We start from the raw sequence: 25487 nt of genomic DNA, 5'->3' as shown, positions 1-25487 counted from the left end.
TAAAAGCGTGGCTTCTAGAGTCATGTAACCCACATTAAAATCACAACCCCACCTCTTACTAGTGATGTAATCTTTGCCCCTCTAAGCCACAGTCTCCTTGTCTATAAAATAAATACGATAATAGAACCTATCTCATAGGGTTGTCATGAAGATTAAATGTAATACTCCATGTAATGTACTGGGCATACAGCCTGGCAAATAGTAAGCAGTCAACAAATATTAGCTCTTATTTTTATCATCATTACAACCTTTTATTTAAAATGGATATGCTGACGTAAAATGAAGGGTTTGCATTTATACCTGCATGTTTCAAAGCTAAAGACTCCTGAACACCCAAAACCCCAAATAGTTTTCTCTAAATAGATATTAAAATGTTCCTGGCAATCGCTGCTTTTAAATAACTCATTTTCTGAGGCTGAAGCACAGAATTCAAAATCCCAGGCCGAGCCCATTTATACTGCCCTGTTGTAAGATGTTGCACACAAAAGTAATTATTTGGCTTGCAGACCCTTTGTCACCCAAAAGCTCCCATAGCCACACAATTAAGTTTAGGCCACTCAGGGTTGAGCATTCTTTTTCTGAAATGGAGTCTACATGCATTACTCTGTGTGTGTGGGTGTGTGTGTGTGTGTGTGTGTGTGTGTGTGTGTTTCTGGATGAATGATACAATCTACAGAGGTAGAGGAAACATTACAATGCCTAAGACTGGGTACTTCAACATCCAATTAGAGTTGGGTGAGTTGTATGGCAGCCCCAAAGGCCAGATGCTAAAGTCACCTGGTGCAGCCCAGCACAGGCCATCACCTATCCCTCTTGCATGGAAAGCAAAGCCTCTAGGGATTCCACTGAGCCACAAAGCTGAAGACCCAGGCATGCTGCATTTTTTTCCTCCTAAAGAAATTTACATGCTATTTTTCCACCCTGTCCCTGGCTGGGATATTGAGGTTAAAATGTACCTACTGAGTAGGTAATGCATTTGGTATTAAGGATCCATCATATGCGTATGTCTTCTGAGCGTAATGGTTCCTTTGGAGCTATTATAGGTATGCCGTGAATAGATATTAGAAATAATACACAAAGAGTGGCTGAAGGAGATCCCATATTAACTACTCTCAGACTTTAAACATTATTCTAAAATAAGCTTTTTTTAATTCCTAGGGTATAATACCTCTATACTTTGTAAACTGAACACTTTTCAAAGAGAGCTCCAAATTCCTACAGAGCTGTCTTTAAGTGAGCTTTGATCTTTGCAGAGCACCTATCTTGTGTTTCTATAATTGCTGTGGTTTAACAAGGCTCCCTAGCATGTGAAGGGGGGCAAATCCTTTTATTAAGGCTATAAACCTAACTGACCATAGTGATGGAATGTGCAGCTTGGTGGTAGCCCTTAGCTCCCTAGGAAAGAAAAAAAAAATTGAAACCAGGGAAAGCCTTCATGTTAAAACAAAATGAAATATTTATTAAACATGTTTCTGGTGTCCCAGGTGGTAAGAGGCTGCCCTGTGGTCCGCTGAAAGGTTTGATCTTTGTTAAGTATTGTGAATGCTGATTTCAATAATGGGGTGAAAGCTGAGGAAGTTATGGCTGAAATTTTGGATAAAGATGACAGCTCCAGGTTTCAAGTTGCACAAAGCAGTCTGAGGGATTAAACCAACAAAGCCTGCTCAAAAGTATTGAGTTTCCAAAAGTGTAATCTTCCTATCAGTGATTCACACTCCTAGGATGGGGAGGATTCCTCATTTACTTTGACTTTGCCATATTAATCTTACTTAACAAATACATGTGGTGATTTATATCATGTTTAATTAACTGATTGAGGGCGCCAGTGGTAAAAATGGCATCGCATTAAGCTCTGTCCGTATGGCAAATTCGAATCACATCCTTAGCCTTGCAAGAACAAAATATCCCGAGAGTCACTGATGACAGGATGTAGGAATTGAAATCAGGTCCCTCCTGTTGTTTGAGAATCTAGGGAGGGTGCCTGCCATATGCCCATCACTTCCAGGGGAGGGGAATGACAGGATAAAAGAAAGGAAGGCTCTAGTTCTTCCAATATGTTCAAATCTCAGATGAAAATGATTTGTGCAGCAGTGCTGTACAGAGGCCAAGATTCACATGAAAGTACATCTCAAACTTTGCAGAGAGCTTAATGAGAGGGTTTTGTGGTGTTTTGATATGTGGGGTTTTCTTTTGTTTTGTTTTCTGAAATGGCTGCTCAGGGTTTTTGAGAACTGAGAGGCGAAAAAGCTGTCGTTTAGAGTTAAATATAATAAGCAGGATTTTTTTTAATAAAAGAGGGAATTATTATTTAATAAAATATATGTGCACTATGATTCCATAGAAATCAAATTAGGTTTGAATACTAAAACCACACATTGGGATACTGGTTTTAAAATTAACATCTTTGGAAATTGGAGTTGTCTAATTTTTCCCCTCAAAAATCTATGGTGATTATTTATGACATCTAAAGAAAAAGTATAAATTGATTACTGATAATAATTTTGAAATTTTAAAATGTATTTTAAATTACATAAGACAACATAATAAAAGTATGAAAAGAGAGTAAAAAAATCCATTTCAATCTTTAATTTGATGATTAGCATTTTAGTGTTTTGTTTGCATGTGTTAAAATTATTATAATCACGCTACACCTTCATCTTGTATCCTTTTTTAACTTAGTATTTTATCCCGTATTTCTCATACTGCTGTATACCAATTTTATTGACTGCATAATATTTCATCAAATGAATGTTGTCATCTTTTCCTAACCAAGCTTCCATTGCTAGATATTAAAATGCCTTCCAATGTTTGCTATTATAATGTTATAAAGAAAATTTTTATATATATGGCTTTTTCCACATTTTGAATTATTTCCCTGGAGAGATTTCCTATACCTGTTCAGGTTGCCATACTGTTTAGGTTTCTTAAAAGATTGTATAGAAGTAAAGACATTTTTCTTCCAAGGAAAAGTAGAAAGTAAAACATTCTATAATGGTGTCATTATATAGAAAAAAAAAATCTTACTTGAAATTAACATGCAATTTAAGTGATGACTTCACTCCTATAGTAAGTATTGGCGACATGAGAAAAATATTTAATTTTTACTGTTTTGTTCTCTAAATGTTGTGTTCTTCTTTAAAATAAGCATATGGTGACAACGAAATAAATTCAGAATTTTCTATTTTGTTTTACTCATCACTTATTGTTTTGATTTAGAAAAAAAGTCCTTTCAAATATAATTTAAGTTTTGAAATTTTTAACAGTTTCCTGGAGGATATTACAATAGACTATTAAGCCAGCATACAGGTCACTTTTTAAAATGATCATTATTTTGGTTAAATCTGAAGTATGGTCCTCATAATTAATAATCCTAGATGTTTTCATGGCTTCAATTCAGAATATGATGAATTGGGTAAGTTAGGCAATATATTTTAACTAAAACCACTTTGGATTTTGACAAGGAATTCAAACTTTTCAACTGTGCTGTGTTGCTGCATAAGCAGCCTGTAAAAAGAATAATCACCTCAATTTTTTCAACTTCCTGGAATCATTCAAAACAGAGTAGTTAAGGATTGCTTCATTTGGAAGTAATAAGTTCCAAAACGGTCTGCCACAGTATAGTTTAATTACTGGTCTCAATTCTCAACCTTCTAGATTTTCTTAACCATCCTTTTTTTGTTTTCAAACAAAAAATGTACAAACTTAAAATTCTATTGGCAGCCTAGTTTATCAAAAAAGGTTAGCTGCTTTATTTAACTTAGTCTATGATTTTATGAAATGCCATCAAATTCAAGTCAAGGGTATATTAGGGATCAAATAATTTTGGAAGCTAAAAGTGCATTTCCCTAGATGGTTTCTTCCAGCCGATGTTATTATTAGTCTGAGATCATATAACAGCTTTTGTTTTCCAAATCTGTTCCTTTCAGTGAAGTCTATTTCTTTGCATAGTTTAAAAACAAAGGATAAACATTCCTTATGAGGCATTGGAAGGAGAAGCAATTCATGTGAATTTGATAAAACATAATGTACTGGACTGACAGTAAAAAGGCTTTGCTTGTTTGATTGTTGACTAGTTTTGTCTTCAAATAATGATCTTCTTTTGGCATTTAATGTATATTTGGTCACAATAAACATAATTTATGAATATTTTAACACATGCATACTCAGTGGGGTGGATTATCATACTGATATAAATAGAATTAATGAGCAGTCAACCCGCCACATGCCATGACATATGACGGGGCAGCCAGTGCACAGAAATAATCCTCATAGTTTCATAATAAAGCTTTTCTCTTAGTTCAACTTTTTAAAACTACTTACAGTCTTATTTCCCCTTTCTGTTGGAGTATGGTTCACCAACCTGTGAAACAAGATTCAGATTTTACTACAAGAATCTACTCCTTTGGCATTCAAAAAAACAATTTTCTTGCTTTCTCTAAAACAAAATAAATATATTTGAACAAACTAACTCAATTAGGCCAAATTTCAGGGAATAGTTTATAGATAGACAAGACACATGTCTACTAGAAAAAAAAACTGTTATATTCTTTTCTTCTCTTTTTATGACAATAACATGATTATGCTCAATTGCTGCTACCAGATCTTTACAAGAACAAAAACTTTCTAAACAGTTCTACATTCTAAAACAGATCCGATGGGCATATCGCCTGGATAAAATTATTCTGGAAAAAAAAAATCTTAGCCAGTTATCTGCTCTCCCTGAACACAAAGCAACAATCGGTTAAGCGTGCCTAATAAGATTTTTTTAAAGGAAAGAACTCAGTAGTATAAAGCCACCTCTTCAAATGGTAGGTATTGGGGGGAGACATGGGCAAGCAAAATCTTCAATTTAGCCATCCTTTATTTAACAAATAATTATTTTTGTGAAGAGACAAATTGAAATTTAAGATTAACCTTCATTTTCTTTATTTTCACAGTTTGATTACAGGCAAAAGTGGGAAAAAATAAAATTAGCATGTGCACTGCATTGTCCAGATGATCTGGCAGGAGGAGAGCCTTGGCAGAGATATTATACTATGACTTTTTACAAATGCAGATGGCAGTGTTGCAGCCTTTATTCCTCTTATCTTTCATTTTCAAAGGGAATACTCGAAGCTTTTTGCCACCACCCTCCTCTACGCCTATCCTCACATGTAAAAACACTGTCTCCCCAAATCAAAGCTCTGTCCTAAAACAGGCAAGCCCCAGGATGCATCAGGGAAGGGACAGACTGTGACACCATGCTCCTGGTCATCTGTGAGAGGAGAGAAGTGCACTGTGCTGTGTGGGCCGGGGCCTGATGAACTTGCCCAGAGTGACTCCCTTGGGGAATCCAGCCCTTTCACCAGCAAAGAAAATGGGCACCACCTAGTGCTTTTTCAATGCAAAGGCTGTTTGTGCTGGTGTGGACAAGAGTGGGCATGCGTTGGCTGACCTTTACAAAGGAAAAAAAAAAAAAAGGAGTCAGGTGGCTTTAACCCCTATGCCAACTGAAAGAAGAAGCAAGTGACAATCTTAAGACAAAGGAATTCAGTGCCTCCAAATTATGGATTTCTTTGGGTTTTTTTTTAATAATTATTGGTCTGTTCAGGAGAAATAACATCTTTACTTACCAAGACACTAATTTCCTCTGTATCACCTTTTTGCCTCCTCATGTCCTCTGAGGTTAAGTTGTAAGAATTTCTAAGAATTTTCATTTGGTCCAAAGTGACAAAGCAGAACAAGTGCCGGCCCACCCCCACCCCCAAAATCTATTCTAACAAGCAGTCTCTCTGGAGTTCTCCTAACACAACAAATAGCTTTTATGAAAAATGATGTGTAGCACAAAATCTTTTGCAGTGCAATAAGATCAAGTTAACCACTCATGCCTCTAGGAAAAAGCCTAGGAAGTTTTATCTGATTGGCGAAATGGACCCAGATATGAGTTCAAGGATTGAGTACACTTTGATGAAATTTCACAGCAATGAAGTCTGATTATCTGAATGATTGCTTAAGCCTTTTAAAACATAACTTGAGGAAGCACTAGATTTTTCATTGGGAAAACAGATGGTCTTGTAGGGAATCGTAGAACCACCATCTCATGCTGTTTACTTTTTCTGTAACACTTTGCCTAGAATTACTCTCACCACTATTGCTTTTTAAAAATAATAACAATGATTTCTTCATTGCTAAAAGGTAGATCTTTCTGCAATAAAATTAGAAATCTTAGTGGAGGGCAAGGTGAAGGGCAGAAGTGGGAAAAATGAGTAACCTGCTATACCTAACTGGATTAACAAGGACCTGTTACATATCCAGGAACTAACTGGCTGGCTCTGAACTCATTAGGGATCTGCTTATCTGTTATGCTGTACAACAGAATCCAGACAAAAAACAGACTGTGAAGAAACGGATTAAAAATGATTGTAACTTCTCTCAGTTAAGAGTTCAGTATCTGCGCTAAGCAACCTCTGTAGAAGGGACTGAAGAAAACAAAGCCCAAGATTCTGAACTTCGCTCCACTGCCTATCCCCAAGTTCTGCCGTTATAAGATGGCAATAACGCTACTTAGATATAGAACTTTGCAACTGTATTATGAACTAACCTAAAAAGTCAAATGCACTCTTATCTCTTGGTCATTTTATTGCTGTAATTTATGATATTAAATAAGCAATTTGTTTAAAATAAATTTTAAAATGTATACCAAGGAGGAAAAATAATCTTAAAATGGGTTTGTTCTATGAGGAGCAAGAAAAAAAGTTTGTAGTGAACTGAACTCTTTGAGATTTCACTGGCACAAAACATATCCCTTTAGGCTTAACACTAAATAGGTGATCTTGTCTTGACAGATTTAAGATGCACATGAATTGATTAGCTGAAGCCATCAGGTGTGGCTGAGCCTGTCTTTTTCCAAATATGTACCTACAGGATAATGGAAGGAGGTAGCTATTGTCATTACCTTTTTAAGTGAAAGCAGTATTATGCTTTGTATTCAAGTCGAATTCCCCAACTCTTCATATCACCACCATTCTGGTCAGCCTGTTAAGGGAAGAAAAACAACATTTTCTTTTTCTTCCCTGCCCACCCAGCCCCCCTTTTCCACTGCCTGCCTTGCCCTGAATGCTATAGTTCACAGCGAAACCCTCTGGTAATGACAGCCCTGAAGTGATAATGTACTTTCCTGCCTTCCTGTTAACGGTAGCATAATCCCGCCATGTGTGCCAGCCCCGTGGCTGAAGGATGCGTTCATATTTTCTGGAGGTAAAAGGGACCGGTTCAATTTACAGCCTTGACTACCTCAGCAGTTTCACTAAGTTCTGGTACATAAATGGATGTTTTATTAAAGAAGAAAAGGAAGGCGGAAGGGGAGGAGGAAGAAGACGAAGAGGAAGAAAAGAAGAGATGGAAAGGAGGTGGGAAGGAGAATTCATCTTTTTTCTGCTCAATATTATGTCAGTGAAACCAAATAATATGTTTTGGTTCCTCCCCCTGAGCATTCCACCCAGGTAAACAAGGAACTAAGGTGAGTAATATCAAATAAATGCACTGGACTTGGAGATGTGGGCTCCCTGTGTAATAAGCAATGGGCAGCATGTGATAACACATTTATCCTCTCCCTCCCCTTAGCTCACCTCTGCTGAGAGAAGCTGTGCATGGCGAGTGGCCCCCACATATCTGGCTGGATGACATCTGAGGGCTCGGAGGTCCCTGCTGCTCAGTGTGTGCCAGGATGGTCCCACCGTCCTCACATTCACATTTTTTATGGATGATGCGTCTTTCTGCTAAGGCAACAAAAGTGAAAACAATCAATAGTTCTACCCAAATACCTGTTATTTTAAGAATGGGGCCAGAGTGATTTCTCGGCTATGAGCAGCTCAGGAGACATTATTTGTCGTTGTTTAAATACAATTGATTTTCCTTGCTTCAGAACCCAGATCACTCACTGAGCTCCTGGTGTGTCAAGCTTGGATGAATTTGTGATATATGACACACTGATACCTGTTTGTTTAAGGACACCTTGTTTGTAATGTCAGTGTTGCATTACTCTGTGGTTCCAAAACTTCAAGTCCACACTGGAGAAGGTGGGGGCAGCCTGTGGACAGAGGCAGGAAAGAAGGGACATAGTTTTGAGTGCCCGTTAGCTTGTAGGCACAGTTCCATGCTCTTTTCTGTAAAACAGGCCAATGATATTGGAAGCCAAGTTTGTCTGGCTATGGAGCCCGTTTCTCCACTCTACCAATAATCAAAACTCACAGTGAGAAGTACACTTTTAATGTAAACCAATACACGCATACATTACCAAAACAAGGTTTCACAAAACAATATTTACCTTTATACAGGCAATTTACTCTTATTTTACCAGTCCTACTCCATAATAATTCAATTCTTTAAAATTATGGTTGCAACCCCACTAAACTGGCCTCATAATCGACCATTGTAACATGGCCCACTGTTTGATACACACTGGAGTACACCTTGGTATCCTTCAAATTTTTAAATGATCCTATATTGGACTTGGTATCCATGTGATGATCAAGAGTATATTTGAAGATGTTGCATAGGAAGTCCCATCCTATGATTCAGTTTTTTCATCTAAGAATTAGAAATTATAATATTTATTCCCCAAAATTCTCCAGTTGAATTCACTGGAGGTATTCATTGCTTCTCAGAGAGTCTGTTACTTAAAATAAAGACAATTAAAATTAAGATAGCAAGTATTTTAGCAACAAAAGCCACAAAAAAGAATAATAATTATCATTGCTATTATTAACAATAATTGTTGAACTCACAGCCTGCCGGCCACTGCTCTATGAGCTTTCAATATAACTCATTCGGTTCTCACTATCACTTTATGAAGTAGGTAAATATTACTTTCACTTTACAGCCAGAATTCCTTTATCTTCTTTTTCATAAATTTCTCATTCTAAACTGTTAATATACATCTCAGAAAATGAATGAGATTGTGACTATGACTCAAGAAATACGTATTTCTATGGTTGGTTTAAATAAAATACAAAAGCCTGTATCATCTAATTGGCTTGGTAAATCTCACCAGCTTTTTAATAATCATGAAATTTAAATTTTTTTGTAGAAAACTTTCAGAATACTTAATGAAAAATCAGTATGTATTCACCTTCAAAAAACACAAATTTCCAGGCATAATAGTTAATAATATCTGCAAGTCCAAATGTAATCACAGTGCCAGGGCTGGTTGATTCAGCAGCTTATCACTGTCACTGGGGACTCAGATTCTCTCCATGTTTCCACTCTCCCATCCCTCATCAGCTTTGTCCTATGAAGGCTGCACAGATCCAGGTGTCACATCCAGCATCATAGTGATAAGAACAAAGGTTTCTTTCTCAGGAGTCTACTAAGTGCCCCTTAAATCCTGATTAGCAAATTTCCTTTGCTAAAAATGAGTTATATGCCAATTCCTAAACTAGTCACTGTTAGGGTGTAGAATCACTGTGATTGGATTAGAAAAGCTCCGCCTCCTGGAACTAGGAACGAGGTTGTTTGCCCTGAAGCACACGGATCTGTGGACAGGAAGAGGGGTCTTCTGGAAAATATATATACTGAGTAAGCAGTGTCTGATACAAAGACGAAAAATATTTCTTTTGACAGGAAGATTTGGTAAAATATAATACAAAGTAGAATTATTTCCCATTATTTAATCTGTTTAATGTTTCATAAAAATTAGCAAACGTAATGAGGAAACATATCTGTAAGAATCCACTATGCATTTGCTGTTTGCTCTGAAATTAACAGGACCCAGTGCTTTCATTACTAGAAAGAAGAAAATTAGGTGGGTTAATAAAACAAACATCTGGAAAGTATCAGCACTCATAAAAATAAACGGAATCATCCTGTGTATACACTAAAGCCAGGTTGGCATTTGTCAACAACTACAGAGAAAACACTACAGAATTTACTACTTCCAACTTCCTGGATGGGTTTGTTCTCATTCATTTAACATATTTTCCTAAGTGAAAATTTAGTTTTAGGTTTTGAAATACAATCATATAAGAATATGTAGACTAATAGTGTTTACTAATTTTTAATAATGCCTACAGTTTCCCATATTTGGTTGCATTTTTTCTGCTATCCTATTGCTTCTGAGCCACCTGTTCCCCTCTCAAAAACATGCAAGCTGGGATTTTTTTCTTTTCTTTTAACTAGATATCTTGCCAAAATTTCAGACTCATAGTAAAGAATTTTTATTTTTCACCAACCTAACTATTAAAAAAGGAGTATTTAGAATAGCTCTAAGAATTCTCATACAGCCTTCATCCTCATTCCCCAAATGTTAACATTTTACTACTTTTGCTGTATCTATCTCTTTGTGTGTATATGCACAGACATACACGGAATGTCTATGCCTTATATACACATGTATATCTCTGTGTATATATGTATGTATATATGCACACATTTTTAGTAGATTCTGAGTTTTTTAATCATTTGAGAATAAGTTAGTCATGAAACTCCTTTATTTTTAAATACTTGTGTATCTTTCTAATAAAGAAGAAATTCCCCAATGAAACAACAAAAGATTACCAAAATCAGAAAACTAACATTGCTATAATACTCTTATCTAATTTATAGACTTTATTCAGATTTCAATACTATTTTTATGGTCAAAAAAATCAAATGTCATTGGTCATGCCCTGAATTCAGTGGTCATTTCTCTTTAGTCTTCTTTATTCTGACACAGTCCTTTAGTGTTTTCCTGGCAGAATGCTGTTAATATCAGTCTTCAGTAAAACATAATTAAGAGAGGAAACATCATGCCAAAGCCAGCGGATTTGTATGGATGGTGGCTTGAGTGGGATTCGTCCTGCCTTTGCAGCCTTCCTCTTGCAGGAATAATAGGTGTGAGTATGTTTCACTATTCTCTTAGACATCCTGACCTGTACCACAAATGTGAAGGGCCAACTGGAGAACTAGGTGATCCATCAGTTTGTTATTAATCATCTCATCTCTTGCCAATGAATAGCAACAAGAACATCCCAAAACATCTGAAATATTTCTAAATATTCTAAACATTTGTAAAAAATGGTGGACATTATAGAAAAAAACTTACAAAAACATTTGTTTCAATCACTGCATGCTTAGATGCAATCTTTAAAAGTACTTCAATGTAAATAATTAGAATGGGGATGTTTATAATTGGTTAAAGGTTCATTATTTCTGAACCAATGTGCAGAATTTGGTTTATGAGTATAAGAATAAAGACATTTGGATCAATTCTCTTATCTTTTTATTAATATTTAAATTAGCCTACAAAAAATCCACATATATAAAAGTCCTCTAAAGCCTGAGAAGCTCATTTGCTTTTACGTAGGACATATTGATGGTTTTAATTTTTTAATCTCTCAGACTGCATCTGTATAGCAACAAGCAGATACTTTAGCAAGGAATAAATTGTTCCAAAAAGGTATGGGCAAGTGTGTCTTACAACTCTTTTTTTTTTCTGAAAGATCCCAGCAAAATATTTTCTGATATGTTTTCAAACCAATGTATTCTATCACATGAAAGAGAAGTTACCTGACAACATGGTTATTTGCAGTTATGTTACAACCAAATGTGTAACTGACTCTCCCTCCTCCGGTCTTATGAAAAAGAAGGAAGAAATTATAGCCTGGAAGAGAATATTCCCAAATGGGGCGAGCTAGGGCATCTAAATCTATAGCTGGGGCTACAAAACACTTTGCTTCATTCGAGAAACATTTTCTTGAGTTGATTTTTTATGTACCTATCTTAAAAATAAGGTAGTGCTCCTGGAGTAAGATTAATAGCAGCAGAACCTTACTTAACCTGTTTTCAGTAGTGAAGACAGATTATAAACCCTTTTCCCACTACAGAGTTATAAATACAACAGCAGTGCAGAAATCATTTGTTCATTGAGTTCAGCTCAAGATTATACTCAAGTCTGATTGCAAAAGCCCATTCATATGGAAGAAGAGACAAAAGGCTAACAACTCTCTGGGAAGACCATCAAAGCCTCAATGTTTACAAGAAGAAATTGAGGGGAAGATTGGAGAATAATTTTCTCTGGGGGAATGATGACGGCTTAGGGGTCTTTTGTAGAGAAAGTTCTTTGCTAGGATTAAAGGCAGGATTATTGGTGGATAATTGAAAAATGAAATGGAGAACCTCTTAAAATGGCAACGTATTTGGAATATCCAGGGAGTTCTTGAAATGTGAATTCTAAGGAAATGGGTAGTACTTAAGAAGAAAAGATTAGCTCAAACTCACTATTTCAAGTGATAAAACTGCAAGTGAATCACAAAGGGATGAAGTTGCCAATGCCTGCAGGGGAAAAACAAAAGACCAATAACACAGTGACTTGGGTCAGCTTTTAAGTCAAGGTACCAATTCAAGAAAATCCTAACGAGGAAGAAATCAATCTGCTCTGCAGATTATGTTATGACTATACAATGGCTAAAGAACAATAGTAACTAAAACCTGAATTAATGTTATATTGCTCATTTTATCTAATTTCACAAAGTTATTGTTACCTGAAATCATACATTTATCAGAATTGTTTTATGTAAAAGTAATGTTTGAGGTTGACTCCTCATAGTAAAATTAAGTGCTTCTAAATTTAATGTATGTGAAACAGGATGTGCTATGGGCTGAATGTTTGGGTCTCTCTAAAATTCATATGTTAAAATCCTAACCTCCAAATCAATGCTAGTAAGAGGCAGGGCCTTAGGGAGGTAATCAGGTCACAAGGTACAGCCCTTATGAATGGGATTAATGCCTCTATAAGAAGAGAAATGAGAGAGATTTTTTTTTCTTTCTCTGCCATGTAAGGAAACAATGAGAAGTCAGCCATCTGTAAACCAGGAAGGGGACCCTCACCAAGAACATCACCATGCTGGCACCTTGAACTCAAACTTCCAGCCTCCAGAACTGTGAGAAATAAATGTAACAAATGTTTGTTGTTTAATACACCCAATCTGTAGTAGTCTGTTACAGTAGCTGGAAACTGACTATGACAAAAAGTTCCATTTGAAAGCAATCACTAACATATAATTCTGAACTTGACATTCACTATTGCTAAGGTTACATTGGTTTCCCAATTGCTAAAAAAAATAAAAATCAGATAGCTCATCTGAGAAGACACACAGATGGAAATCAAGCACAAGAAAAATATGCTTAGCATCATTGGTCATTAGAAAAATGTAAATTAAAACCACAATGAGTTGCCACTACACAAATATCAGAATGACCAAAATAAAAACATTTTTTAAAATATAAATGACAATATTAAGTGTTGGAAAAGATGCAGAGCAACTGCAACTCTCAGATATTGCTGATATGAATGGAAAATGGTACAGACACTTTGGAAATCAGTTTGACAAGTTCTTATAAAATTAAATATATACTGGGCATGGTGGAGTGTGCCCGTAGTCCCAGAACTTGGGAGGCTGAGGCAGGAGGATAGCTGGATCCCAAGAGTTCAAGGCTGCAGTGAGCTATGATCATGCTACTGCACTCTAGCCTAAGTGACAGAGTAAGATGCTGTCTCAAAAAAAAAAGAAAGAAAAAAAATTAAACATATACTTACCATGCAGCTCAGCAATTCCATTCCTAAGTATTTACCCAAGCGAAATTTAAAAACCACCCAAATGTTCCTTAGCTGAGGAATAGATAAACTAACTAGTATGTTCATAAAATGGAATACTGTTTAGTATATTCATAAAATGGAATACTGTTCAGCAATATAAAAGAATGAACTATTGATACATGTAACCACATGGGATGAATTTCAAATGCATTACATGGAATGAAAAAAGCTAGACTCAAACAGCTGCATATGAAAATATTCTACTTAGATGACATTCTGGAAAATGCAAAACTGTAGTTTTGGAAAGATCTGTGGTTGCCAGGGATTAAGAGTGTAGAAAGGGGCCAAGTTCAGTGGTTCACACCTCTAATCCCAGCACTTTGGGAAGCTGACGCCAGAGGATCGCTTGGGCCCAGGAGTTCAAGAACAGCTTGGGCAACATGGCAAGAAGCCCCATCTCTACGAAAAATTAATAAAAAAAAAAAAAATAGCCAGGCGTGGTGGCACACACCTGTAGTCCCAGCTGTCAGGCCTCTGAGCCCAAGCTAAGCCATCATATCCCCTGTGACCTGCACGTACACATCCAGATGGCCGGTTCCTGCCTTAACTGATGACATGCCACCACAAAAGAAGTGAAAATGGCCTGTTCCTGCCTTAACTGATGACACTGTCTTGTGAAATTCCTTCTCCTGGCTCATCCTGGCTCAAAAGCTCCCCCACTGAGTACCTTGTGACCCCCCACTCCTGCCCACCAGAGAACAACCCCCTTTTTCCTTTACCTACCCAAATCCTATAAAACGGCCCCACCCCTATCTCCCTTCGCTGACTCTTTTCGGACTCAGCCCGCCTCTACCCAGGTGATTAAAAGCTTTATTGCTCACACAAAGCCTGTTTGGTGGTCTCTTCACATGGACGTGCATGAAATTTGGTGCCATGACTCAGACCAGGGGACCTCCCTTGGGAGATCAATCCCCTGTCCTCCTTCTCTTTGCTCCATGAGAAAGGTCCACCTACGACCTCAGGTCCTCACACCAACCATCCCAAGAAACATCTCACCAATTTCAAATCTGGTAAGCGGCCTCTTTTTACTCTCTTCTCCAACCTCCCTCACTATCCCTCAACCTCTTTCTCCTTTCAATCTTGGTGCCACACTTCAATCTCCCCCTTCTCTTAATTGCAATTCCTTTCATTTTCTGGTAGAGACAAAGGAGACACATTTTATCTGTAGACCCAAAACTCTGGCGCCAGTCACAGACTAGGGAAGGCAGCCTTTCCTTGGTGTTTAATCATTGCAGGGATGCCTCTCTGATTATTTACCCAGGTGTCACAGGTGTCAGACCATGTGGGGACGCCTGCCTTAGTCCTTCACCCTTAGCGGCAAGTCCCGCTTTTCTGGAGGAGGGGCAAGTACCCCAACCCATTCTCTCCATGTCTCTATCCCTTCTCCGCCTTTCTGGAGGGGCAAGAACCCCTCAACCCCTTCTCCTTCACCCTTAGCGGCAAGTCCAGCTTTTCTAGGGGGCAAGAACCCCCAATCCCTTATTTCTGCACCCCGACTTCTTATCTCTGCACCCCAATCCCTTATTTCCATGCCCCGACCTCTTATCTCTGCACCCCAATCCCTTATTTCCACACCCCGACCTCTTATCTCTGTACCCTGATCCCTTATTTCTGCACCCCTATGTCTTATCTCTGTGCCCCAACCCCTTATTTCTGCACCCTGACCCCTTTCCCACTTTTCTGGAATGTAAGAACCCCCAAACCTTTTCCCTCCATGTCTCTACTCTCTCTTTTCTCTAGGCTTGCTTCCTTCACTATAGGCAACCTTCCACCCTCCATTCCTCCTCCTTCTCCCTTAGCCTGTGTTCTCAAGAACTTAAAACCTCTTCAACTCACACCTGACCTAAAACCTAAATGCCTTATTTTCTTCTACAATGCTGCTTGACCCCAATACAAACTCGACAGTAGTTCCAAATAGCCAGAAAACGGCACTTCTATTTTTTCCATCTTACAAGATCTAAATCTTGTCATAAAATAGGCAAACGGTCTGAGGTGACTGACGTCCAGGCACTTTTACACATCAGTCCCTCTCTAGTCTCTGTTCCCAATGCAACTCGTCCCAAATCTTCCTTCTTTCCCTCCTGCCTGTCCCCTCAGTCCCAACCCCAAGCATCGCTGAGTCTTTCTAATCTTCCTTTTCTACAGACCCATCTGACCTCTCCCCTCCTTGCCAGGCCCTAGGTCCCAATTCTTCCTCAGCCTCTGCTCCTCCACCATATAATCCTTTTATCACCTCCCCTCCTCACACCCGGTCCTGTTTACAGTTCCGTTCCGTGACTAGCCCTCCCCCACCTGCCCAGCAATTTACTCTTAAAAAGGTGGCTAGAGCTAAAGGCATAGTCAAGGTTAATGCTCCTTTTTCTTTATCCCAAATCAGATAGCGTTTAGGCTCTTTTTCATCAAATATAAAAATCCAGCCCAGTTCATGGCTCATTTGGCAGCAACCCTGAGACACTTTACAGCCCTAGACCCTAAAAATTCAAAAGGCTGTCTTATTCTCAATATACATTTTATTACCCAATCTGCTCCCAACATTAAATAAAACTCCAAAAATTAAATTCTGGCCCTCAAACCCCACAACAGGACTTAATTAACCTCGCCTTCAAGGTGTACAATAATAGAGGCAGCCAAGTAGCAACATATTTCTGAGTTGCAATTCCTTGCCTCCACTGTGAGACAAACCCCAGCCACATCTCCAGCACATGAGAACTTCCAAATGCCTAAACCGCAGTGGCCAGGCGTTTCTCCAGAACCACATTTCCCAGGAGCTTGCTACAAGTGCCAGAAATCTGGCCACCAGGCCAATGAATGCCCGCAGCCCAGGATTCCTCCTAAGCTGTGTCCCATTTGTGCAGGACCCCACTGGAAACTAGACCGTTCAACTCACCTGGCAGCCACTCCCAGAGCCCCTGGAACTCTGGCCCAAGGCTCTCTGACTGACTCCTTCCCAGATCTTCTCGGCTTAGCGGCTGAAGACTGATGCTGCCGGATCACCTCAGAAGCCCCATAGACCATAACGGACACCGAGCTTTAAGTAACTCTCACAGTGGAAGGTAAGTCCGTCCCCTTCTTAATCAATATGGAGGCTACCCACTCCACATTACCTTCTTTTCAAGGGCCTGTTTCCCTTGCCTCCATAACTGTTGTAGGTATTGACAGCCAGGCTTCTAAATCTCTTAAAACTCCCCAACTCTGGTGCCAACTTAGACAATACTCTTTTAAGCACTCCTTTTAGTTATCCCCACCTGCCCAGTTCCCTTATTAGGCCGAGACACTTAACTAAATTATCTGTTTCCCTGACTATTCCTGGATTACAGCTACATCTCATTGACACCCTTCTTCCCAATCCAAAGCCTCCTTCGCGTCCTCTTCTTGTATTCTCCCACCTTAACCCACAAGTGTAAGATACCTCTACTCTACTCCCTCCTTGGTGACCGATCATGCACCCCTTACCATCTCATTAAAACCTAATCACCCTTACCCCAATCAATGCCAATATCCCATCCCACAGCATGCTTTGAAAGGATTAAAGCCTGTTATCACTCACTTGCTACAGCATGGCCTTTTAAAGCCTATAAACTCTCCTTACAATTCCCCCATTTTACCTGTCCTAAAACCAGACAAGCCTTACAAGTTAGTTCAGGATCTATGCCTTATCAACCAAATTGTTTTGCCTATCCGCCCCATGGTGCCAAACCCATATACTCTCCTATCCTCAATACCTCCCTCCACAATCCGTTATTCTGTTCTGGATCTCAAACATGCTTGCTTTACTATTGCTTTGCACCCTTCATCCCAGCCTCTCTTCGCTTTCACTTGGACTGACCCTGACACCCATCAGGCTCAGCAGATTACCTGGGCTGTACTGCCGCAAAGCTTCACAGACAGCCCCCATTACTTCAGTCAAGCCCAAATTTCTTCCTTATCTGTTACCTATCTCAGCATAATTCTCATAAAAACACATGTGCTCTCCCTGCCGATCACGTCCGACTAATCTCTCAAACCCCAACCCCTTCTACAAAGCAACAACTCCTTTCCTTCCTGGGCATAGTTAGATACTTTCACCTTTAGATACCTGGTTTTGCCATCCTAACAAAACCATTACATAAACTCACAAAAAGAAACCTAGCTGACCCCATAGATCCTAAATCCTTTCCCCACTCTTCTTTCCATTCCTTGAAGACAGCTTTAGAGAATGCCCCCACCTGTGCTCTCCCTGACTCATCCCAACCCTTTTCATTACCCACAGCTGAAGCGCAGGGCTGCGCAGTCGGAATTCTTACACAAGGACCAGGATCGCATCCTGTAGGCTTTTTGTCCAAACAACTTGACCTTACTGTTTTAAGCTGGCCATCATGTCTCCGTGCAGCGGCTGCTGCTGCCCTAATACTTTTAGAGGCCCTTAAAATCACAAACTATGCTCAACTCACTCTCTACAGCTCTCATAATTTCCAAAATCTGTTTTCTTCCTCACACCTGATGCATATACTTTCTGCTCCCCGGCTCCTTCAGCTGTACTCACTCTTTGTTGAGTCTCTCACAATTACCATTGTTCCTGGCCCGGACTTCAATCCAGCCTCCCACATTATTCCCGATGCCACACCTGACCCTCATGATTGCATCTCTCTGATCCACCTGACGTTCACCCCATTTCACCACATTTCCTTCTTCCCTGTTTCTCACCCTGATCACACTTAGTTTATTGATGGCAGTTCCATCAGGCCTAATCACCACACACCAGCAAAAGCAGGCTATGCTATAGTACAAGCCACTAGCCCGCCTCTTAAAACCTCTCATTTCCTTTCCATCATAGAAATCTATCCTCAAGGAAATAACTTCTCAGGGTTCCATCTGCTATTCTACTACTCCTCAGGGATTATTCAGGCCCCCTCCCTTCCCTACACATCAAGCTCAGGGATTTGCCCCCACCCAGGACTGGCAAATTAGCTTTACTCAACATGCCCTGAGTCACAAAAACTAAAATACCTCTTAGTCTAAGTAGACACTTTCACTAGATAAGTAGAGGCCTTTCCTACAGGGTCTGAGAAGGCCACCGCAGTCATTTCTTCCCTTCTGTCAGACGTAATTCCTCAGTTTAGCCTTCCCATCTGTATACAGTCTGATAACAGACCAGACTTTATTAGTCAAATCAGCCAAGCAGTTTTTCAGGCTCTTAGTATTCAGTGAAACCTTTATATCCCTTACAGTCCTCAGTCTTCAAGAAAAGTAGAACAGACTAAAGGTCATTTAAAAACACACCTCACCAAGCTCAGCCACCAACTTAAAAAAGAATAGACAATACTTTTACCACTTTCCCTTCTCAGAAGTCAGGCCTGTCCTCAGAATGCTACAAAATACAGCCCATTTAAGCTCCTGTATAGATGCTCCTTTTTATTAGGCCCCAGTCTCATTCCAGACACGAGACTAACTTGGACTGTGGCCCAAAAAACTTGACATCCCTACTGTCTTCTGTCTAGTCATACTCCTATTCACCGTTGTCAACTACTCATACATGCCCTGTTCTTGTTTACACTGCCAGTTTACATTGTTTCTCCAAGCCATCACAGCTGATATCTCTTAACTCTTAAAGTAAATAAATAATCTTTGCTGGCAAGGCTATACTGAACCTCCTTAGGCACTCTCTAATTAGATGTCCTAAGTCCTCCCAATTCTTTGTCCTTTTTTTTTATTATTATTATACTTTAAGTTTTAGGGTACATGTGCACCTGTTTTTCTCCTTATTCCGTTTAGTTTTTCAATTCATACAAAACTGTATCCAGGCCATCACCAATAATTCTAAATGACAAATGTTTCTTCTAACAACCCCACAATATCACCCCTTACCACAAAATCTTCCGTCAGCTTAATCTCTCCCACTCTAGGTTCCCACGCCGCCCCTAATCCCGCTTGAAGCAGCCCTAAGAAACATTGTCCATTATCTCTCCATACCATCCCAAAAAATTTTCGCTGTCCCAACACTTTACCACTATTTCGTTTTATTTTTCTTATTAATATAAGAAGACAGGAATGTCAGGCCTCTGAGCCCAAGCTAAGCCATCATATCCCCTGTGACCTGCACATACACATCCAGATGGCCGGTTCCTGCCTTAACTGATGACATGCCACCACAAAAGAAGTGAAAATGGCCTGTTCCTGCCTTAACTGATGACACTGTCTTGTGAAATTCCTTCTCCTGGCTCATCCTGGCTCAAAAGCTCCCCCACTGAGTACCTTGTGACCCCCACTCATGCCCACCAGAGAACAACCCCCCTTTTTCCTTTACCTACCCAAATCCTATAAAATGGCCCCACCCCTATCTCCCTTCACTGACTCTCTTTTCAGACTCATCCCGCCTGCACTCAGGTGATTAAAAGCTTTATTGCTCACACAAAGCCTGTTTGGTGGTCTCTTCACACGGACGAGCATGAAACCAGCTACTTGGGAAGTGGAGGCAGGAGGATTGCTTGTGTCCAGGAGGTCAAAGCTGCACTGAGTTATGACTGCATCACTGCACTCCAGCCTAGGTGACTCAGTGAAACCCAGTCTCAAAAAATAATTTTTTTAAAAAAAGAGTGTAGAAAGAGTTCAACAACAAAGGAGTAGCACAAGGATATTTGGGTATGCAGGGGGTGAGACAGTGATGGAGGTGTTCTATTTCTTGATTGTGATGGTGGTTATATGAGTTTGTACATTTGTTAAGACTCATAGAACTATATACCAAAAAGAGTGATTTTTGCTGTATGTAAATTTTAAAACAAATTAAGAAAATGTATTGAAAATAAAATCATAGACCGCAATACCATTGTATTCATTTCCTATGGCTGCTGTGACAAATAACCACAAACGGTGATTTTAAACAACATGAATGTACTTTTCCATAGTTCTAGAGGCCAGAAGTCCAAGATGAGTCTTACAGAGCTAAAATCAAGGTGTAGACAGACGCAGGCTCCTCCTGGAGGTTGCCTCCTCCAACTACTGGTGGCCATTGGCATTTCTTGGCCTGTGGCTGCATCACTCCAATCTCTGTTTCCCTTGTCATATTAATTTCTCTTCTTTTGTCTGTGTGAATTCTGCCTTTGTCCCCCCTCTTATAATGATACTTAGGATTGCATTAGGGATCAGGTGAATACTCCAAGATAATCTCCTATCTCAAGATCTTTAATGCCTCTAGACAGCCTTCGCCATATAAGGTAATATTCACTGATTCCAGGGATTAGAATGTGTCCATTTGGGGTATAAAGCCATCATTCAGCCTCCCACAACCATAGTAAATAGGAGAGGTCTACACAGGGAACTTTTCATATACTGAAAATGTTCAAATTCTTAGGTGTTCAGCATTTGAGTGGCAGAAAACAAGAAGAAATAGGAGTATTTCTACTGAGTGAGTAGTTTGGAGAAGTTAGAAAATATATGGTAAATTCAAGCTATGATGAATTATCCTAGTTCAATTGTGTTACTATAAAGGAATACCTGAGGCTGAGTAATTTATGAAGAAAAGAGGTTTATTTGGTTCACAGTTCTGCAGGCTGTACAAGAAGAATGGTGCCAGCATCTGCTTGTCACTAAGGCCTCAGGCTGCTTGCACTCATGATAGAAGGTGAAGAGGAGCCTGCATGTACAGAGATTACACAGTGGGAAAGGAAGCAAGAGAGAGGGAAGGGAGGTTGCTAGGCTCTTCTTGAAAACCAGCTCCCACAGAAACTAAAAGTGAGAATTCACTCATCTCCAGCTCCCATCAGAGGGCATTAATCTATTCATGAGAGATCTGCCACCATGATCCAAACACTTCCCATTAAGCCCGACCTCCAATATTGAAGATCAAATTGAAACATGAGATTTGGAGGGTTCAAACATCTAAACTATGGCATGACTACACTCCAGTGACTTGAATATGGGATGTGGTGGAGTATATCATGAAAGAGATTTAAAAGACAGGTTACAGCCAAATAATAGAGCACCTCAAATCTCTTAGTAATAATTTTGGCATCATTCTGGAGGTCTTACAGAGTGATTAAATGTTTTTGAGTCAGTGGGAATCAAATCAATGTGTTAATACATACAAATTATAATAGCATTTATTATGTGTCAAGAATGGCTTAAGCACTTTAAATATTTTAAATCATTTTATTCTTGTAGCATCCTTAAGAGTAAGCACTATTATTATCATCATTTTACAAATGAAGAAACTGAAGCACAGAAATGTCAAGTGGCTTTCCCAAGGTCACACAGCAAGTAAGTCACAGAATCAGGATTTGGATCTAGGAAGAGAGCCTTCAGAGTCCTTGTTTTAATTATTTGCTCTACCAAGAAGAAAAAGAAGGGAGAAAAAAAGAAAATAAAGAATACAGACAGGCAGGTTAATGAGAGAAAAAGATAAATAATGAAGAACAAAAAGCAAGGAGCAATATTCTGAAGAGTTACAGACATGATGGAATAAACAGCAAGTTGTCAAAAGGAGCTGCAAATGCCCATGTATGCCCTTTCAGTAGCACTAGACTATCTGCATGAGACAGAGAGTAAATCCTGATGCCATCACTCAAACTAGACCTACAAGTGCCTCGAGTTCTTACAGATCCCCATCTTTCCGGGCAAAATATCCATCCTTCAAATCATTCCACAGGTTAAAGAACAAATGTCAGGTTACACTCTTGAATAGTACAGTCCTATTTTCTCCCATAAATGCCTGCATAGGACGTCTTCTTCATATGGACCCTAAAATATTTCTACAAGTTGTAGACGTTTTTTAGAACTGCAATAAAGTAATGTAATAAATACATTGTTTGAATTTTTTCCTGTTTTATCTATGATACCTGAGATTACAATTGTGTCCCTTTCATATAAAATTGGGCAGTTTTATTTTGTGCCATTTCAAAGATATTGTTCTATATCACTGTAGTTTCAGATGTTTATTTTTTATTATTTCAGAGTCAAAACATGAAGAAGTAAGATGTATGTTTCTGTATGCCTTTAAAAATGCAAACCTGCAACATTAATGGGAACTTTCCCCAGGACACTTCATTTCAGTTCCAACTGGCTGCTAATTACTTACTCACAGTGGAAGTGTCACACTGCTTTCCTTTCAGCACTTCGTTGGCCAAGTGTCTCTGGCAATAATCTCTCAACACATAAGCACCATTCCCTTTCATCACATTATTTAGTCAATAAAGTAATGTCCTCACACTGGCCAGGCCCAGAGCCATCTCGTCACAAGTGCTAAATAAATGAAACAAACACCAGTCCTGCTTCTACAACCTCTCCATTAATAAACATGAACGGAGATGCCTTTAATACAAAATCCATTCTCTCAAACGTTTAAAACTGCACACACATGCACGTTTGCAAGACTAGAAGAGGAATCATTTATATGATGGTGAGAATAGACCAAGCAGCACTGGGCCAAGTCCCACTCACAAGTGGTGAGATTACATTATTTCCAACTGGGACAAGTGCCCCTTCCATGCTCTCCCAGGGCTGCTTGTTCCCAAGGGGTGATGTTTCCTCATCCATGTTCTGTCTGTAAGAAGCAAGCACATCATGGCAGCTCCCTCTGCTGCTCAGTTTACAAAAGAATGATAGGATGCCCCATTTTTCCTTCTCTTTTTGCCAGGGGCCCTGTACTATGGTAGTATTGGGCTTCCAAATATAAAGTTTGGATCCCAATTCATCCTCTCCTATTTCTCAATGGTAATAAAACCAGAGGAGAGAAGGGTGAGTCTTAGCCTTAGTCTAACAGATGCTGGCACACTCTAGGTATGCAATGTTAAAAGGATAAGTGACTTATTTAGGTAGCATCAGAGTCACCTTCTTTAGAAGCTAGCATTTATTAAGCACTTAATATGTGGCAGGCACTCTTGTAATAGGTAACTTGCTTAATTCTGTCATTTTATAGATTGAGAAACTAAGGCTTGGGAAGGATAAGTCAGTTATCCAGAGTACGAGCAGGTGAGAGCAAAGCTAGGATGTCTTCACTTCTGTCTTTGAAAAGGCAGTTATTTCCAATTTGAGTCCTAGAACTTTCAAGATCCAGCTTTTTTTTTTTCATTGTTTTTATTTATCTGGGCTGCCTGAGGGAATACATTCTTATGACCAACTGGCATTGCTATCAGTGTTTCAAGAGAAAGCTGGCTATCCCCAAGTTCTCTGGCACTCAAGAATCAGGAACCATGTTTTTATAAATAAAATCACTCTGTAATCATTCCACTTTCTGTGAAAAATCTCACCACACCACAGTACTTCCATAGGTTCCCAAAAGGTTCCCTGTGTCCGATTACTCCTCTTTCTGAAATCCCTCTCCTTGCCAACTCACCTCCAGGTGAGTTCTTCCTCATTCCCACTCTGTCCCAAGCATGGGAGAGCTCTTCTTCCTGCATCACCCAAAGCACCATTAAATAAGGGTGCTATGTAAAACTGACTTGTATTGAGGATTATAGAAGGAAATTAAATTACACCACAGGTCAAAAACTAACTTCAAATGGAATATTCCACACCATAAATATATTCAGCCATTCTTCTACAATAACTCTCTTACCAACCCTCTTCCTCGCTTAGGTCCTGACTGTTATCCATGTCATCTTCCTACTAAGACCCTTTTAGTCTGTCTCTCCTCTACTCTATATACTACTCAAGCCCTAAACAACTCCTTCTTGAGCTTCCAAAAGACAATCATCAAACTCTTGTTACTTGATGATACAGAGCAAATAAAGCACCCTCCCAATGTCTAGGTGAGTTTTGGGGCGCTTACTTTTCATTTTAAAAAAACAACAACAAAAATAAGGTTTTCCTTACAAAAAGAGAAATCCTCTTTTTTAAGGGTGCCCACTTCAAAATGAAGCCACCCATTATGTTTTTCTCACTGCACAATTTTTAGAGTTCTAGAAAGTGAATAGAGCCTTGTCTAAGCAGTCAAAGCTCTCAGCAGTGTGGACAACTGCCCTTACCCTAAAACAATGCTTTATTTAAGATGCCTAGAGGAAGTATATCCTAGTCAAAATATTCTTTCTTAAAAATAAAATAGAAATAGCTCCTCCTGAGCTATTTGACAAGTTAGTGCCACTTAGGGTGAGTGTCACACTCTTGATATTGTTCAACAAATATTTGCTAAATAAATTGGTGATTGCAGTCACTTCCCAAAGGAAAGAAGACAAAAGGTACAAGTAAAGTAAAATTATTTTCACTTTAAGAGCAAAAACTTTAATAATTGCCTTGAGTCTGTTTTAGCAGAAATTGGGCACTTGGTTTTCATTAGCAGAGGCATTCAGAGATATTTCTGCTAATGAAAATCTAAAACCAGGCCTTTAAAATGGCTTAGTGATAGTGATGATTCTTCAGAGAGCTCACTAGTTTCCCGGCCCTATGGGACATGTTGATCATTCATTTTATAGGTCAAATGCAAGTGCGTTTATTAATGTATGCTCTGATCTAACCCACATTGCAGGATTAACTTCACAGTGCTTGATCAATGATACCCAAATTAATGAATTCATCAGTGCTGCCTATTGAGACACCCTCGTCATTTATATTGCATTTCTTCCAACTCATAATTAGGCATATAATCTGTGCAGTCTCTAAGTGGATTCTTGAAAAGAAACCTACATCAGAAGTGTGGAGATTTTTATTGTATTGATGACTTTGGCTCATCAGTTGCTCCTGTTCTGTTGCATTATTGCTTCTACATCTTGACGGGTACTTTCTTTCTCATGCTAAAGTTCCCCCACTGTTACAAATCCTTCAGTCAAAGATTGTATTCTATATCATGCCTTTCCTTTGTCCATAAAATTTCTGTTTCTACTACTGCATTGAAATATTTATTTCAAAAGTCTTCAATAATCTTCTAACCAGAAAATGTAATTCCCTTTCATAGACTCAGTAGCATCTG

At 39.0% G+C, this 25487-nt stretch overlaps 1 long non-coding RNA gene across 1 annotated transcript in view; it reads right to left on the bottom strand.

The window, feature by feature from the left end:
- The window catches only part of LOC103889827 (uncharacterized), a 220563-nt gene that overhangs the window by 146653 nt on the left and 48423 nt on the right, over window positions 1-25487 (bottom strand). The window contains exons 2-4 of the long non-coding RNA XR_008522390.2: window positions 7608-7757; window positions 6935-7014; window positions 4321-4360 (exon numbers count right to left, since the gene is read on the bottom strand). This is a non-coding gene — a long non-coding RNA (uncharacterized LOC103889827). The remainder of the gene's footprint in view (window positions 1-4320; window positions 4361-6934; window positions 7015-7607; window positions 7758-25487) is intronic.

The sequence above is a fragment of the Pongo abelii genome, chromosome 12 (genome assembly GCF_028885655.2).
Source record: "Pongo abelii isolate AG06213 chromosome 12, NHGRI_mPonAbe1-v2.0_pri, whole genome shotgun sequence".
Lineage (NCBI taxonomy): Eukaryota > Metazoa > Chordata > Mammalia > Primates > Hominidae > Pongo > Pongo abelii.
This window is presented reverse-complemented; position numbering and strand designations above follow the sequence as displayed.